Here is a 17,158-nt window from a genome sequence, read left to right as displayed (position 1 = left end):
TGTATACCTGAAACTAATAATAAAAAATAATAAATAAATAAATAAATAAATAAATAAATAAATAAATAAATAAGAAGAATTTCCCCTTTCATCTATCAAAATGGGAAAAGCTAAACTGATGGTATGGTATGGAAGCCATCTTTTTTTTTTTTGGATGCAAATCAAATAAAATATTGAATTAAAATCCATCTAATTGGTACAGGATTTTTCTCTTATTACTGTCATGTGAGGGAGACCTCACCCTGGGGGATTACAGCTGAGCTAGCACCCCCACAAGCACTGCACCTTTCCTCCTCTCCTCTTCCTGGGGAGTGGGTGTGGGCACACCAGCAGGTCACAGGGCTGGCTTTTTGGAGGGTGGGAAGGGAGCATGAGGATGAACCTGCACTGTGGCTAATGGTCCTGGGATTGAGTTCAGAAATGCAGGTCACGTGATCACATGTACCTCCCTCTGGCCTCTTGCCCATGGCCTCAGGCAGCACCCATGGTGGCAGGCCATGGGCTTGTCTGGGATGGTAGCACCGGGTCCAGCAGAGGAAGATGCTCACTCCCTCCTCCTCCTCTAACATCCAGCAATTGTGAATAAATGGAAGACCTGGGGCTCAGACAGGTGGGCCACCACACAGCTGAACACTGTACTGGGGAGATGGCACCTATCTGAACTTCTCCCAAGAATTGGTCCAGGTCCAGAAGAGGGCCTTGTATTTGCCCAGGGTGATGCCACCAGTGTATTGTCACGGTAATAGAATATTGGCCTGTTCATCAGTTGGCCCTGCAGCTTGGCAGGGACATGGTTGAGGCTATTGATCACCCTGTCGCTGGGTGGCTCCAGACTGGCAAGGGACAGGCTGGTGGTAAAGAGGTCCATGACACTGCCAGCTGGTGGCTTACCTGGCCTGTAGAGATGTGCCCGGGCCACTACAATATGGCAGACACCCTCATTCCACCTTCAAACATGGTCTGATTCCCGCACAGAAAGGGGCCATTACTATCACCTTGTTTGGGAGCAGAAATGAAGGGTGCACCATTGTCAGCTGTGAAGAAAACAAATGTGTTCTCTGTGACCCTCAGGTCCTAAATAAGGCTCAGGATTTTTCCCACGCTGAATTCGATCTCCCAGAACCTCCCTCTCTGACTGGTGCCCAACGAAGGCTTAGAAACATAAATAGGTGCATGTGTGGCATCGATGGCCTGGTACAGAAAGAAGTGGCACTGAGCTGCCTGCTGCCTTTTGAAGAAATCCAGGGCTTCCTATAAATAGATCTGAATCAGGTCAGCTTCTCCAGTCTTCAGATTAGTTGGATATTCTTCATAAAATCTGCCGACCATCTCCCAGTGTAGGGATGTTGGGCCTGGCCCTGTTGTCATAAAGCACAAAGTGACAAGTGGGGGATCAAAACTACTCATCAAACCTGTGCTTCAGGAGGTGGAACTGAGGCCTGTGGACCAAATACTACTTGCCCACGATCTTGCTGACGTAGCCAGCTCTTTTCACAGCTCCAGCAGGAAGCGCTAGGGCATACAGGAGGCTGCCCATGACTTGCTGTGGCATGTAGGCATTCCTGGCCTTTATGGTATGGAAGCCATTGCAGATGAGCAGACATCCAGTGACAGGGCCACCACTGATGGCAGGCACTGATGATTGGTGGTGTAGAAGCATGCCCTCTGGGGCCACCAGTTCCAAATTTGGGGTCTCTCTGGAAGACTTTCCACATACCCCAGGTCGCCCCACCCCAAGTCTTCCAAGCAGGCAGGATGTTGGGGGTCAGTGGGACGCTGGTGGCCTCCAGCCTTGCTGCCACTTCATCGCCACAGCAAACAACTGCCGCCATGGCAACCACACCAGGAACAGGGGTGTCCAGGCCAGAGGCTGGACTTTCTGGCTGGCAACAGGGCGGGGCAACGCGGAGCCTAAAATGATCTTTTTTTTTTTTTTAAAGATTTTTATTGGGGAATTGGGGGGATGAGAAAAGTGCTGGGGAATTGGGGGAAGGGGAACAGACAAGTTGCTGTCGTTTTGTTCTTCAATCTAGTGGTAGAGGATGTTGCTTCACTGACCCACATTGGCACCATCATTGCGCTCTTCCCTGGCGAGGAAGATCAGTCGCCGGCTTCTGGATGGCCGCTCACTGCAGCTGCTGGTCACTCACGCTGGCCGCTGGCTACACACGGTAGCCCATGGCAACCCACTGCCACAGGGACTGCAGCCTATGCCATCACCGGCGGCTCACGGCAGCCCAGCTCCAGGATGAGCTGTTGTTCAGCATCTTAGCTGTAGAGGGCAGTGTCACTGGCCCTCATATGTGGGATCCGAACCGGGGCCCTCTGGCATCCCAAGCGAGTTCTTAACCATCGCGCCACTCGGCCAGCCCTAAAATGATCTTTCTTAAAGAAAATCCAAGTATTGATGGTAGGGTAGAAAAACAGACATTCTATACACTTCAGTTAGATACTAAATTGGTGATTTCTATTAACATTTTTAAAAAAGATCCAAAACTATTTCTCTCCCACTAATATATACTGAGGCATGAATATAAAGATATATAGGTAAAGATATTGGATGTAAACTTCTTGCAATAACAGAGAATTGGAAATAAAGCAAAAATATATCAGTAGGAGGACTGTACATCCATTTTATTGAATTCTGTTTGGCTGTTAAATAGAGTGAAGTAGATTGGTGAATGCTGGTTAAATTTGTATTGACTTTCACATTTGCTTGCCCACAGCCAGGTTTCTTTTTCAGTTCCACCTATTTCAGTAGGGTTCTTGCAGCTGTAAGACTGACTCATTTGTGCAGCTTTCTCTTGCAGTAAAAGTAAAATAAGAGAATAGAGAGTAATGTTTAAAGGATATGAAAAAGTCTTCTCATTCCCCTACAAATCATAAATCCTTTGCTGGTGGTGAGGAGGCAAAGATGACAGTAGAATCTGGGAGGATGAGAGACAACGTGGTTGCCGTTTCCTGCTGGGTTCATAGTTGGGAGCATTTGTTTCTACATTGTTGCTGCGGCTGCTGTTTGTGTGTACATTCTGTATACAGGAATTTTTTTGTTCTGTTGCAGTTTTTACTTTAAAAGGAAACATTTGATATTGACATTGTCTCAAAATAAATATAATTGTGGTATATATCTCACAAGTTATTTGATATAATTTCTATCATGTTTCAAGTTCTATTATATTTCTGACACTAGAAACATTCCTGAGAACAGACACAGGACACAAAATGGAGACAATGGGGCATGAATATTCTACTCAGCCTGTGTTCCTTCCTCTCCCTCCTGCTGTAAGTACTTTGCAAAATGTAACAAAACTCCATCTTCCTTGGTAGGGAAGCTAAGCTATAGATGGCTAAACTAATGGAGCAAAAAGAGAGTATACTTCTGAGTTTTACTGTACTCTGCTATGATTTTTTCAATGTCTGGTGTACCCTTTGTTTTAGGAAAAAGGCACTGAGAAACATCTCTATTTCTCATTGTTTTGGGATATTTCCCCCTTAGCTAGTCACTTTGACTGGGTTTCCTAGAGAGCACAGGCTAAAGCAAGGACTGAAGGGCTAGCTCTTTATTTGTGAGGTACAAGCCCAGAGTTGTGATGGCGAGGAAAAGGGACACAGATCTGGGAAATGTACAGAGCTCTCAATGCCGTGTGTTACTGCCTGAACCACTGGCTTCACTAGAAAGATAAAAAGGAGTTCAAGGCTGGAACTGGGAGTCATAGAGAGCAGTTCAGGTCTCTGAGGCTGGATGATGCCTTTAGCAGCACCACCTCATCCCAGGTTTGTAAACAGTGTGAGAAATGGAACTGTGTGATCTTTGGAAACCGCAGCAAGTGCCTGGAGCAGAGGGTTGAATGGAACTGAATTGAATTTCCTCAGCTATAATGGAATAGAGGTCTGCTTGAATATGCATTTTAATTGCTCTTTGCCAGGTAAAACTGAGTGGGGACAAGCAGTGTCACCAGCCTCATCAACCCCAGACACATCTGGATCTTGATATCTGAGCAGAATGCAAACATCTGAGACCCCAAAGGCCAGCTTGGCTCAGTCAGAGGGCACACTGAGATTTGCCTGATGCTGGGGTAGTATTTCTTTGCCTGATCTTCTCCTGTTTGGCTGCTGGCTGCAGATGACTTTGGTTGAAGTCCCTAAAATTCCTCCATCTGTAAAATGTGAAATATGATGCTTTTGACCTACCTCAGTGTGATAGATGGCTCCGGACCATAAGAGTTCTAATGAGTTAACATTTACAAAATGCTAGGAGCTATTTTAGAGAATGGCATTCTCTAAGCACAAAAGATCGTTATTCATTACCCAGAATGCATACAAATAAAAATACGAGTGTTTCAGGATAAGAAGACTGATGTAGGGAGCTATATCTGCCTGTGTGAAAGACAGGTTAGAGATTAATTCAACAGATAAACTGTTTTAAAACCCAGCAGTTTCATGCTAATGAAAAAGAGGCCCGCAGACTATATTTTGGTCTGGCGGTCACAGCAGAACTGGAAATGTCAAACTGGCATGATTCACTTCTAGTGTTCCCTCTCAGTTTTATTGAATACCTTCGGGCTATGCAGCCTAGGATTTCTGGAAGGAAAATTATGCTGTATATAAATGTAATGATATGAAGAATACAGTTTTCTGCATCTGTATCACTCATAATAGATATGATATAGAGGACATCTCCACCAGAGATCAGGTGACACATCTCTGGTGCATTCCAACATTTCTTCCTTACCAGCCAGGTTTAACTCTTTTGTCACTGTACTCTACTAGCCAGATAGTTTAACATGTAATATTCTTGAGTGTATCCTGTTGATGGCAAAACTGTAGACTTAATACTTTATAATAGCCTCTCTCTCTCTCTCCATATATATATATATATATATATATATATATATATATATATATATATATTTACACACACACACACACCAGGGTGCCAAAAAATGTATACAAGTGGATGCTTTGGTCAATGTTGCTCAAGCTGTAGTTTGCCATAATCAGAAGTATCTGGATGCTGATAGTAATCACTTTGAGCACCTTTTGTAACTGCAGAAGTCAAACTCATCTTTTGTTATCAGTATATATTGAGTGTTACAATTTTAATACAGTTTTCTTTTCTTAAAATGTATATACTTTTTTGGCTCTCTATATAATATATATTATATATTATATAAAGATTATATATATATAATTTACCTAAGAACATTTTACTTTTGCATATCACTTATTTTACAAAGAACTTTAGCACATTTCATCTGTTATAATAATTACATAATTGAAAATAATTTAAAGTTTTATTTATTCATTCTTTGTACAAATATATGCTGGAAGGCAGTGGAATGTGCCATCCCAAAATGTGCCTTTTTGACATAAGGATTAGTTTGAGATCATTATTTGAGAAAAGCAAATATAAGTGAAGCTCTGAAAACAGAGTAAAGGTGACCTTTTCTAAGGGAAATTTACATGTATAGAGTAAATCTCCATTTGTAAAGGTGTTATCACCCCATACCAAGAAGAGAAAGCCGGCTAAATCACAAGAAACTCTTATCAACGGAAAAGGCACCTACTTAAGACTGCATAACAAACCTAATTAATGTTTACTTTTTCTGGTCACCTCACATAACACTCTTCTTTCTTTTGTCTTTAGCTGAAGATGGCATTTAAGCCCGAACTCTAAGCCACCTCTGAAAGTTACTCATTTTTCTTTGGATGTCTCCCATGTATACTTGAGGTATATACACGTTAATACACTTCTGCTTGTTTGTCCCTTGTTAATCTGCCTTTTGGTGCATGATTACCAGCCAAGAACTTAGAAGGGTAGAAGGAAAATTATTTTTCCCCTTCTACAGTTCCAACCCTGACTCAGTTACTGAAGATAACACAAGGTTCCTGCTTCCATGATGCTTATATTCTAGAAGGAAGAGTAAACCAATACAAATGGAAATAGAAATTTAGTGGCTGAGTACTAAGAAGGCCAACATGCTCAGGATAATGTGATAGAAAATAAAAAGGAGCAGGAATATTTTTGATAGAATAATAAACATAGGTTTCTTAGAGAAGATTGTGTGTGAGCAAATTTGAAGGTTGAGAAGTCTGCTGTGTAAAGGAGAGGGAAACAGCACGTGGGCAAAGTGGGTAAGTACACACAGAGGCCTCGGGAGGAAACTGGGCTGAGCTTTCAGGTATCATAACAAAGCCCACGAGGCTGGAGCACATGGGGGAAGGCGAGATGAGGTCTGCGGAGTCTTGCAAGCCTCAGTATGGAGTTTGTAATTTATTCTTGACGGAGGCCACGGCAGTTTTTTAAGAAGGAGACAGTCGAGATTGTATTTATATTTTTTAAGACGTTCACTCCACCAGAACAATATTTGATTAAAGTTTGGGTGTTCATATGCCCTGGTTTGCCAGTGATGGCTCCAATTTATGACCGCTATCATGGGTAATCAGTAATGTTACCCTTTCACTCACCAAATTGTAGATTTGGACAATGTATTTTATAGTCCTTCTAACTAGAAGGGGAAAAAGTCAAAGCAGAGTCCAGGTAAAGGGTCATTTTTGTCGTCCAGGTGAGGTATGATGTTGGCTTTGATTGGCATGACTGCTGGAGAGATATAGAGAAAGATGAAGTCTTACTGATTATCTGCAAATCTCATGCAGATTGCAGATGGAGGCAGGGCCAGGTTCAAAACCTAGTGAATCTGGAGCCAATAGCACATTGCAGTTCTTCAATTATACTTCAAACAGCCCAACAACATGGCACTATCTGAAATGTGGATTCTCCCTAAATTAACTTCCCAGACAACTGACTAGACATTGTGTGTGTTGGGAGGGGGGTGACTATGGCAAGGCAGGTAGGGAGCTTTGGGGAGGAGGAAGTTACTTTTTGACTCTGGGTGTTGAGAGAGGAGGTAGAGCAATGAAAGAGTGTTTTGAGGATGTTTTGAAGGAACAGCCTATAGGATTCATAGAAGAAATGATCTAGGATGGGCAAAAAAAAGGATGGACAAAAAGCTGACAAGTGATTCAGATTAAGCACCTAGAGTGAAGTTGCAATTTTCGCCTTAAAATATTTTATATTCTCCCCTATATTCTCAGATTTTAACACCAGCCTACTTAGGTTACTTATTTGGGATGACTCTGGATCATTTTGAACTTTACTATTATATAAGGAAATGGGCCCACGTTGAGCTATATGCACTGAGTATTTATCCCTTCACTAAATGACCCCAGGAGTTACACCTTTGATGTTCTACCTTACATCTCTTTACTTGTCTTCTCTCAAATTGTCACCTTCACTGTTTGCTTCTTGCAGCCACTGCCCCATTTTATTTGGGATCAATAACCCATGTTTTGAATTGTTAGTTCATTCAGTGCACTGCAATATATGCCTTTATACTATAAATCAACTCTGACTGGGATTCTTAATTGAAAAATTTGGGGAAAAAACCAATTTGGGAAAAAAAATGTGATCATACTGCGGCCAAATGTATACAGAGAATCACCAGTTACTAAAGTAGCTATATTTATGTATATGCTTATAAGATTCAAGATAAACATCCTGGTTTACATTTTAGTTCCATCCTGTCTTACCAGGAAGCCATTATCAATCCTTAATTCCTTCAACAATCACGTGCAGGCCCACTGTGTGCCTTGACTTCCATCCTCATCTGCTAGGAGCAGCAGCACAATCTGCTGCCCTGAGAGCTCAGACACCCCTACCTCCCCGCTGACATGAGTAAACCCTATAATACATCCCTCCATGCTTGCTGCAGAGAGCCCCTAATATTGAGTTAAGACTGTGGCATCTCAGGGTGGACCACCTTCTTCCCAGGTTCCAGCCAGACCAATCCCATCAGGTCTCTCATCTCATCATTTATCATTGTTTGCCTCAGGAGTCTGTCTTCAAAATCCCTTGTATCATGAGGCATTTCTGGCTTAATGGTTAAAAATCAGCATGTCATTGCTCTTCTCTTTACTCTGTCTTCTGGCATTGAGCATTTTTCACTTAACTGGTTGCTGCTGAGTGGGAAATCACAGTTCTTCCCACAGTGAAACAGAGAAAAAGCACCCCAACTGCAATAAAAGCAGAGAGTGCACACAGTTTGTCTATTCAGACGGAGCTGCCCGCCTTACATGTCATACCACATAGAGGGCACCCCAGCTGCCATGCTAGTGTAAACCATAATTAATTTTAGACTGTAATGAAGAATATAAAGCATTTAATTTGAGCAGAAAGGAGCTGCAACACAGGAAACACAGATTCAGGTAACAACCTAAATTGTGTTCCACAGAGACAAAGGAAAAGTCACCTTTTATAATGAAAGTTCCTGCCCAGGTTCTCAATTAGTCCATTTTATGTAAATGAGGTACCTCATTGTGCATTTCTGATTGGATGAGGCAGGTATATCTCAGTCCATTGGTAGAAAGACAAAACCGGGGTTTATTTGTAGTAGTTGACTCAGATGGCATTAACAAGCGAGCATGCTGAAGGAAGTGGAGAGTTCAGTCTGAGGTTCTTTCTAGTACAGTGTACTTGAGAAGCCCCAGTCAGCAAATAGGCGTTCTTATTATATATAATATTTAGGCCCTCAGTTGACCATGATGAGTGCATCTCAGCAGATTAATTCCTTATTGGGTTTAACATGGAATGAATCTTTCTTCTCAGGGTCCATGTTTCTCCATTTCAATTAAATCCTGTTGGCTGACAGTGTTGCTGATTGATCACATTTCTTTGCCTCAGAGGGTATGTTTGATGGCATGTTGATGCTGGAGTGGTTTGACTACCTGCTCTGGGTCCATCTTGTCCCCTTGTTGGGACTCCTGAGATTGAGCTATAGCCATTTGAGCAACAAGCAATCTACCATTTACCTTTGAGGGGTTTCTCAGGTACCTGTTAAACCTGGAAAGTTTATAAGGTGGATTTTCCCATGAGGCATTGAATTAGTGAGGCTTTAGCAAGACCTTTGACTATTGTCCCATAAATGGTTAGAATAAAAAATTTGCTGAAAAACAGAAACAAAATTCTGCAAACATTAGGGAAACCAAGAACAATTGGCAAAAGACAATCAGACTTATGAGCCCAATTAACCTATATCTTCTTGCTCCAGATGTATATTCAAGCAATTCATGTATAGCAGGAAAGATTTCACAACATTCTAAATTAAAGGAGGTAGTAACTTGGCATCATTTCCATTCTTCATGCAACCACCACTTGAGTCTTTTTAGGGGAGTTTAGGCACCTAGTTATACAAAACACCAACAGCTTGACAATGAGGTACATTAAACAAATTAGAACAATGATGAGTAGAACAATTTGCAATCCAGACCTTGAATTAGCCCTGTGCCCAGTTGGGAGCCAGCTGAAAATATTAGAAAATTTAAATCCTAACTCATGGTAAAAGTAGAATGTCCCTTAAGAAATGTTTTTAAAATAATTTAAAAATTTTTTCAATTACAGTTGACATACAGTATTATATTAGTTTCAGGTGTACAACATTGTGATTAGACATTTATATAACTTACAAGGTGATCACCCTGATAAATGTAATATCCATCTGACATTATACATAGTTATTACAATATTATTGACTATATTCCTTATTTTATACTTTACATCCCATGACTAGTTTGTAACTACCAATTTGTACTTCTAATCCCTTTCCTTTTTCACCCATCCCCACAACTTCATCCCATCAGGCAACCCTCAAAATGTCCTCTAAGAGTTTGTTCCTGTTTTTGCTTGTTCATGTATTTTGTTTAGATTCCACATAAAAGCAAAATCACACTGCATCTGTCTTTCTCTATTTGATATACTCTACTCAGCACAATACTTTCCAGGTCCATCCATGCCACCACAGATGGCAAGAACCCATTCCCTTCCATGGCCAAGCAATATTCCACTGTATATATGTACCACCTCCTCTATATCCATTAAGAAATTGTATAAGTTTAAGAAGTATGCTTGTTGCTAATTCTACCTGGAAAGAAGTATTTAACCAGATACAGCAAGATGTATTAGCTATAGCACAAATTCCTCCTTGGGCTGCAAAAATAATACAATAATAATCTAAGCCAACTCTGCTGTTGAGAACAACTCAAGCCAGGGGGTCTAAAAATCTGTTGAGTTCTGATGGCTTTAGCAGATGAATGGCCTAGTCTGTAGCTGTTCTGGGTAGATTTTACAACATTATATCTAGTTGAGCAGTGCCAAGGCCAGTCCATGAGGCTACAGTTCTTAGGACGCAGTTGCTCCCATATTAATCTCAAAATTCTACCTGCCATCATCTTGGAATGATTAAGATTCAGCAACATCTGAGAAGAGTTAAAAGGAATGGGACTCAAGGAAATCAGACAATAAAAACAAAACAAAACATAGTTTTACATGCTTTCTATTGATGGTATTTAAATTTATACAACTGAATTTATTTGCTATATACATAAACTAGTGTTGGAATTAAAAATTACCACTTACATCTGCAGAAGCACTAGAATCATACTCAAATTTACAGAGATGTAGTAACCTGTTTACTATACAACTGTGTGAAATTGTAATGGTTATCAGAATAAAATCCATATGAACATAGTACTAATGTGTAGCAAATTATACCAATTAAGCCAACAGCTCAAATTTATAAGGGTAAAGACCTAATATCTCTGAATTTCTAAGCATTCATTTCAGTATTAACATGTTTTCACCTAAATGTTACCCCATTAAAAGAATCATTTTAAATGCTCCTCCCTCTTCAATACATCATCATACTTTCAGAGTTGAAAAGGAACAATTAAATTTCTTTACTACTTTTGCCCATTCTCATGAATCTTATATAGTGTTATTACAGTGTCTAGGCTAAAGTATCCAATGAATTGTATTTCTAGGTTCCAGAATATTGCTGGTTTGTACAATAAGAATCCTGTCTGCCAGAAAGACATGTCTCTGGTTCAAACATTTCCTAAATCAATGATTGAGAAGTTAAGAAGTTAAGACCAACTTCAATGAAGACAGACTCTTTCCTAATTGTCAGATAACAGTTTGATATTTTCTATCAAGTTAAATTTTTTGAGTGAAAAGGGCCAGATCTCATTATTTTCCTGAATCCTCTATAGTCCCTACTAAAGTGTTGTGGGCACGAGTACCACTTGGTGCTTGGTGGATATATCTGGAAAATGATTTTTTTTCTTTTTGCCTCAAAGAAATCACTGATCCATCACATGGTACACTTTAACTCCAATGACGTGATTTATGGAATAATTAATTTTAAAATTGTGTTGTGTTATCCATACTAATAGGTTGTTTAAAAATATTAGGCTTATTCTCTCTGACTTCAGTTAAAATGCATTTAAATTTTAAACATTGGCATCAGGTAGAAGATAGGAAAGTCAAAAGGGAAGTTATCTTCAAAATACTGAAATCTATTCAATATGATTAGCTGAGAGTGAAGTAAGAAAAATTACAGTCTTAATCTGGAAGACTGACTACTGTTGAGATATTACTACTACTTGAAATACATTTTCTTATATTTGAAATTACTCCTTTTCAGTTTAAGGTATTGGGTAAAGGACAATACACATAATAACAGCTAAAAAGTTACTAATCAGCATTCTTTAGTCAAATTTATGAATCTGTTTCATAATCTCTAGAAACACATAGATTCTTTTACTGGAAAATATATTTCATAATTTTTAAAATCATATGCTTCCTCAACAAAGCATAAAACATTTTCATTAACAGATTCAATTTTATCTCTTAGTTTCTCTGTAACAAGAAGACAAAAGTAGATAAACATGGACTTATTTAACAATTAATGTTTCAGTATTTTATCTTATTTGGTAATGATTTAGATAATGAATTTAACTTGACCCATCATTTAACTTGGCAAAGCTTTAAGAATTGAAGTTACCAAAAGATTTTAGAAACTATTTGCTGCAAAGTTCACCTGGAAATTCTGACCTCCTTTATATCTAATCAAACCATTTGCTTTTAACAATCATATTTAGATTACTCTGAAAGATATCTAGAGACTTTAATGCGATTAGCCATTGTCTTATTTTTCTTGCTGACAAATTCTGTAACAGAGAAAAATACAAGCTCATTTGACTAATAAACCCAGGTGGAATGAAAGCTGTATATCTGCATTATTTTTCAGCATTCATAACTGAAGGCATAGCCATTGTAATTAAATCAACAATTTTAAGCTAGCTTTTATTTACTAAACATTAATCCTAGATCCTGTGCACTTAAAAACATTTGGGCTAGTTTCTGTTATTTCTCCAATTTGTATGAATAACTCAATTGTTTCAGTCAATCAATTATGGCTTCTTTATAACCTAATTTTAAAATTACAAATACATTTTAGCAATACCATCCAGCAGTAGAAATATAACTTACATATATAGACATACGTAAACACACAGGAAACACAGGCAGAGATTGCACAGCTTTCATTTTAAAAGGCCAACTTTCGTGTCCCAGGCACAATACAAAACCAAGAAGAAAAACTCGATCCAAATTATATTTCTAGCAGATGGACTAAGTTAACGTTTTGCTCAGATGCCAAAGTTTTGCACCCTGTAAAGATTCCTTTCAAACTGTTTAAAAAATAAATTTATCATTAACCAAAGGATGCATTCCATTGTCTTTGATAGGTTTCAGATCCTCTCTTTTAAGGGTACCCTTTAAAGTAGACATATCGACAAACAAAATAAAAAAGAAACAGAAAACAAGTGTTCATATTAAAGAGACAAAGAAGGTGGGGGAAAGGAAGAAGAAGCCTCAGATACCTTATTAGCTATAAATCTTCTTGGGTAATTTTTGTTCAAAGATTACCCAATTATAAGGGTTACCCATTTGCACTCACCTGATGAAGGCATCCCCTTGAGTGTACCTTAAGTGTGAGTGTCCTTACAAACCTTTATGATTTGGCTGAGTCCAAGCTTTATGGATGAGGTCAGACAGGATATAGATCAAGCCTGAAACTGGGTAAAGGTTTCCTTCCTTCATCTGAAAAAAACCAAGTCCTAACTCAGAAGAAGGGTCCCTTCCTTGAGGTGCTCCATGTAGACAAGTGGAGATTTAAAAAAAGCCTGAAACCTGAATCTTGGACTTGAAAACAAAAAGCAACAGAAATCCTTGATTCCTAGTCCTCCATTTAGATGAGGGAAAGCTGGCAAACAAATAAAGAAAACAGAAAAAGAATGCTCAAATAGAGGCCAAAACCTTGACCAAGGAGGGAGGTTCGGGTCCAGGAGGATTTATCATTGATACCCAGGAGGAGATAGTAGAGAACAATGGTCTCTTGCTGGTACCTCTCACAAATCCATGGTGGTGCCAGGCTTCAGAAGACAATCACTCGGCTTGTGATGCGTAGCCAGGGAAACACCTGGCAGGCGCGCTCTGACTCCAACAGACTGCTTATTGAGACCCGGGAGTGTGCGACTCGCCTTAGGTCCTGATTTCTGCACTGCGCATGCAGAGTTGTCTGGGTGGCAATTGGCAGTCTGGTTACTCGGCCTTATCTATGAGTGGCTAATTGGGATGGGCTGAGACTACGAGTTTTCCTGGGTGTGTAGAGCCACGAGCTGTGTGCCTGCGTCATTCGGCTGGGGCATTCCAAGCGAGTTTGTGTGGGCTAGCTGCTGATGCACAAGTGCATGCTGCTCTGACTTGGTGGGGACCACTGACCACATACTGTGGTGCCTTGGGGGCCTGACCTGCCCACCTAGAGCTGTGTTGCCAGGGGCACCCTGAGACCCTGGTCCCTGGCCCCTAACTCTGCAGGCCACAAAGGGTTTTTTGAAGCAGCAGACAGCCCGCAAAAACCTTTGAGGATTTTTGGTGGTGCCCTAATACATCGAAGCAATCAGAGTGACTGCCAGAATGAAGAAACAAAGAAACCTGACCCAACTAAAAGATCAGAAGAAACCTCAAGAAATGGGATTAAATGAAACAGAGGTATCCAACCTTTCAGAGACAGAGCTTAGAAGACTGATGATAGGAATGTTTCAGGAACTTAGGGAGGACATAAAGAAGGATACAGAAATGATAAAAAACAACCAGGTAGAACTAAAGAATGCAATAACTGAAATGAAGAACACACACGAAGGAATCACCAGTAGAATAGATGAAGCAGAGGATCGGATCAGTGATTTAGAAGACAAATTAGCAAAAATCACCCACTTGGAACAACAAAAAGAAAAAAGAATAAAAAAAACTGAAAATAGTTTGAGACCTGTGGGACAACGTCAAGCGCAACAACATTCGCATCATAGGAATACCAGAAGGAGAAGAGAAGAAGCAAGGGGTCGAGAATGTATTTGAAGAAATAATGACTGAGAACTTCCCTACCCTGGTGAAGGAAATCAACATACAAGCCCAGGAAGTGCAGAGAGTTCCAAACAAGCTGAACCCAAACAGGTCCACACCAAGACACATCATAGTAAAAATGGTAAAGGTTAAAGACAAAGACAGAATCCTAAAAGCAGTAAGAGAAAGACAGCAGGTTACATACAAAGGAACTCCTATAAGACTAACAGCTGACTTTTCTACACAAACTCTGCAGGCCAGAAGGGAGTGGCAGGAAATATTCAAAGTGACACAAAATAAAGGCCTACAACCAAGATTGCTGTACCCAGCACGGCTATCACTTAAAATTGAAGGAGAGATAAAAGCTTCTCAGAAAAGAATAAACTTAAGGAATTCATTACCACCAAGCCAGCATTACAGGAAACGCTAAAAGGGCTTTTTTAAACAGAAGAAAGGGGAAAACAGGCTAACCCAGGAAGATCAGAAATACAAATAACAAAATGGCAATAAATATGCACCTATCAATAATCACTTTAAATGTGAATGGATTAAATGCTCCAATCAAAAGACATAGAGTGGCTGAGTGGATAAGAGTACAGGACCCATGCATATGCTGTTTACAAGAGACTCAGATCAAAAGACACAAACAGACTGAAAGTAAAGGGATGGAATAAGATATTTCATGCAAATGGAAATGAGAAAAAAGTGGGAGTAGCAATGCTTATTTCAGACAAAATAGACTTTAAAATGAAGACTACAATAAAAGACAAAGAAGGACACTACATAATAATAGAAGGATCGATTCAACAAGAGAACATAACCCTAGTAAATATCTATGCACCCAACATAGGAGCTCCTAAATATATAAAACAGATTTTGACAGACATAAATACAGACATCAACAGCAGTACTATCTTACCAGGGGAATTTAACACCCCATTGTTACCAATGGACAGATCCTCCAGATAGAAAGTCAACATGGAAACAGTGGCCTTCAATGACACTTTAGACCAGCTGGATTTAATTGATATTTTTAGAGCATTTCACCACAAAGCAACAGAATATGTATTCTTCTCAAGTGCACATGGAACATTTTCCAAGATAGACCACATGTTAGGGCACAAAACCAGTCTCAATAAATTTAAGAAGATTGAAATCATATCAAGCATCTTCTCTGACCACAGTGCTATAAAGCTAGAAATCAATTATGAAAAGAAACCTGGAAAGCACACAAATACATGGATGCTGAATAACATGCTACTAAATAGTGAGTGGGTCAAAACTGAGATCAAGGAAGAAATCAAAAGCTATCTCAAGACAAATGACAATGAAAACACAACAACTCAAAATCTCTGTGATGCAGCGAAAGTAGTCCTAAGAGGAAAATTCATAGCAATGCAGGCATACCTAAAGAAAGAAGAACAATCTCATATCAACAGACTATCTTTACACCTAAGGGAACTGGAGAAAGAACAACAAAAGAAACCCAAAGGGAGTACAAGGGAAGAAATAATAAAGACCAGAGCAGAAATAAATGAAATAGAGTCCAAAACAAAAAAAACCAACCATACAAAGGATCAATGAAACCAAGAGCTGGTTTTTTGAAAAGATAAACAAAATCGACAAACCCTTCGCCAGACTCACCAAGAAAAAGAGAGAGACAAACCAAATTAATAAAATCAGAAATGAAAGGGGGGAAGTGACAACAGATGCCACAGAAATACAGGAAATTTTAAGAAAATACTACGATCAACTATATGCCAACAAATTTGACAAGCTGGAAGAAATGGATAAATTTCTAGAAGCATACAATCTACGAAGTCTGAACCTAGAAGAAACAGAAACTCTGAACAGACTGATTATTACCAAAGAAATTGAGTCAGTAATCAACAAGCTTTAAAAAAACCGTGTCCTGGACCAGATGGTTTCACAGGTGAATTTTACTAAACATTCAAAAAAGAATTAATACTTATTCTCCTCAAACTATTCCAAAAAATACAGAAGGAGGGAAGGCTCCCAAGCACATCTATTACTCTGATCCCAAAATCAGACAAAGATATTACAAACAAAGAAAACTACAGGCCGATATCCCTAATGAACATAGATGCAAAAATCCTCAACAAAATACTAGCAAACCGAATTCAGTGTCACATTAAAAAGATNAGGCCGATATCCCTAATGAACATAGATGCAAAAATCCTCAACAAAATACTAGCAAACCGAATTCAGTGTCACATTAAAAAGATTGTACACATGATCAAGTGGGATTCATTCCTGGTATGCAAGGTTGGGTCAATATCCGCAAATCAATTAACATAATACATCACATTAACAAAATAAAAAATAAAAATCATATGATCATATCAATAGATGCAGAAAAAGCATTTGACAAAATCCAGCAGCTATTTATGATAAAAACTCTTAGCAAAGTGGGAATAGTGGGATCATATCTCAACATAATAAAGGGCATATATGATAAGCCCACAGCAAACATCATACCCAGTGGGAAAAGGCTAAAAGCTTTCCCCTTAAAATCAGGAACAAGACAAGGCTGCCCACTTTCACCACTTCTAGTCAACATAGTTCTGGAAGTTCTGGCCACAGCAATCAGACAAGAAAATGAAATAAAAGGCATCCAAATTGGGAAGGAGGAAGTAAAATTGTCATTATATACAGATGCCATGATACTATATAGAGAGAATCCCAAAGACTCCACCAAAAAAGTGTTAGAACTGATAAATGAATTTAGTAGGGTAGCAGGCTATAAAATTAACATTCAGAAATCAGTTGCATTTGTATACACCAATAATAAACGATCAGAAGAAGAAATCAGGAAATCAATCCCATTTACAATTACTT

At 39.3% G+C, this 17,158-nt stretch overlaps 1 pseudogene; it reads right to left on the bottom strand.

Annotated features, from left to right (window-relative positions):
- Positions 1-653: 653 nt before the first annotated feature.
- The window catches only part of LOC109373965 (N-acetylgalactosamine-6-sulfatase-like), a 136,527-nt pseudogene continuing 120,022 nt past the window's right edge, over positions 654-17,158 (bottom strand).

Source organism: Hipposideros armiger, unplaced genomic scaffold, assembly GCF_001890085.2.
Source record: "Hipposideros armiger isolate ML-2016 unplaced genomic scaffold, ASM189008v1 scaffold_763, whole genome shotgun sequence".
NCBI classification, from domain to species: Eukaryota; Metazoa; Chordata; class Mammalia; order Chiroptera; family Hipposideridae; genus Hipposideros; species Hipposideros armiger.
Note: the sequence above shows the minus strand (reverse complement) of the source record. Positions and strands in the feature narration are given on the sequence as shown.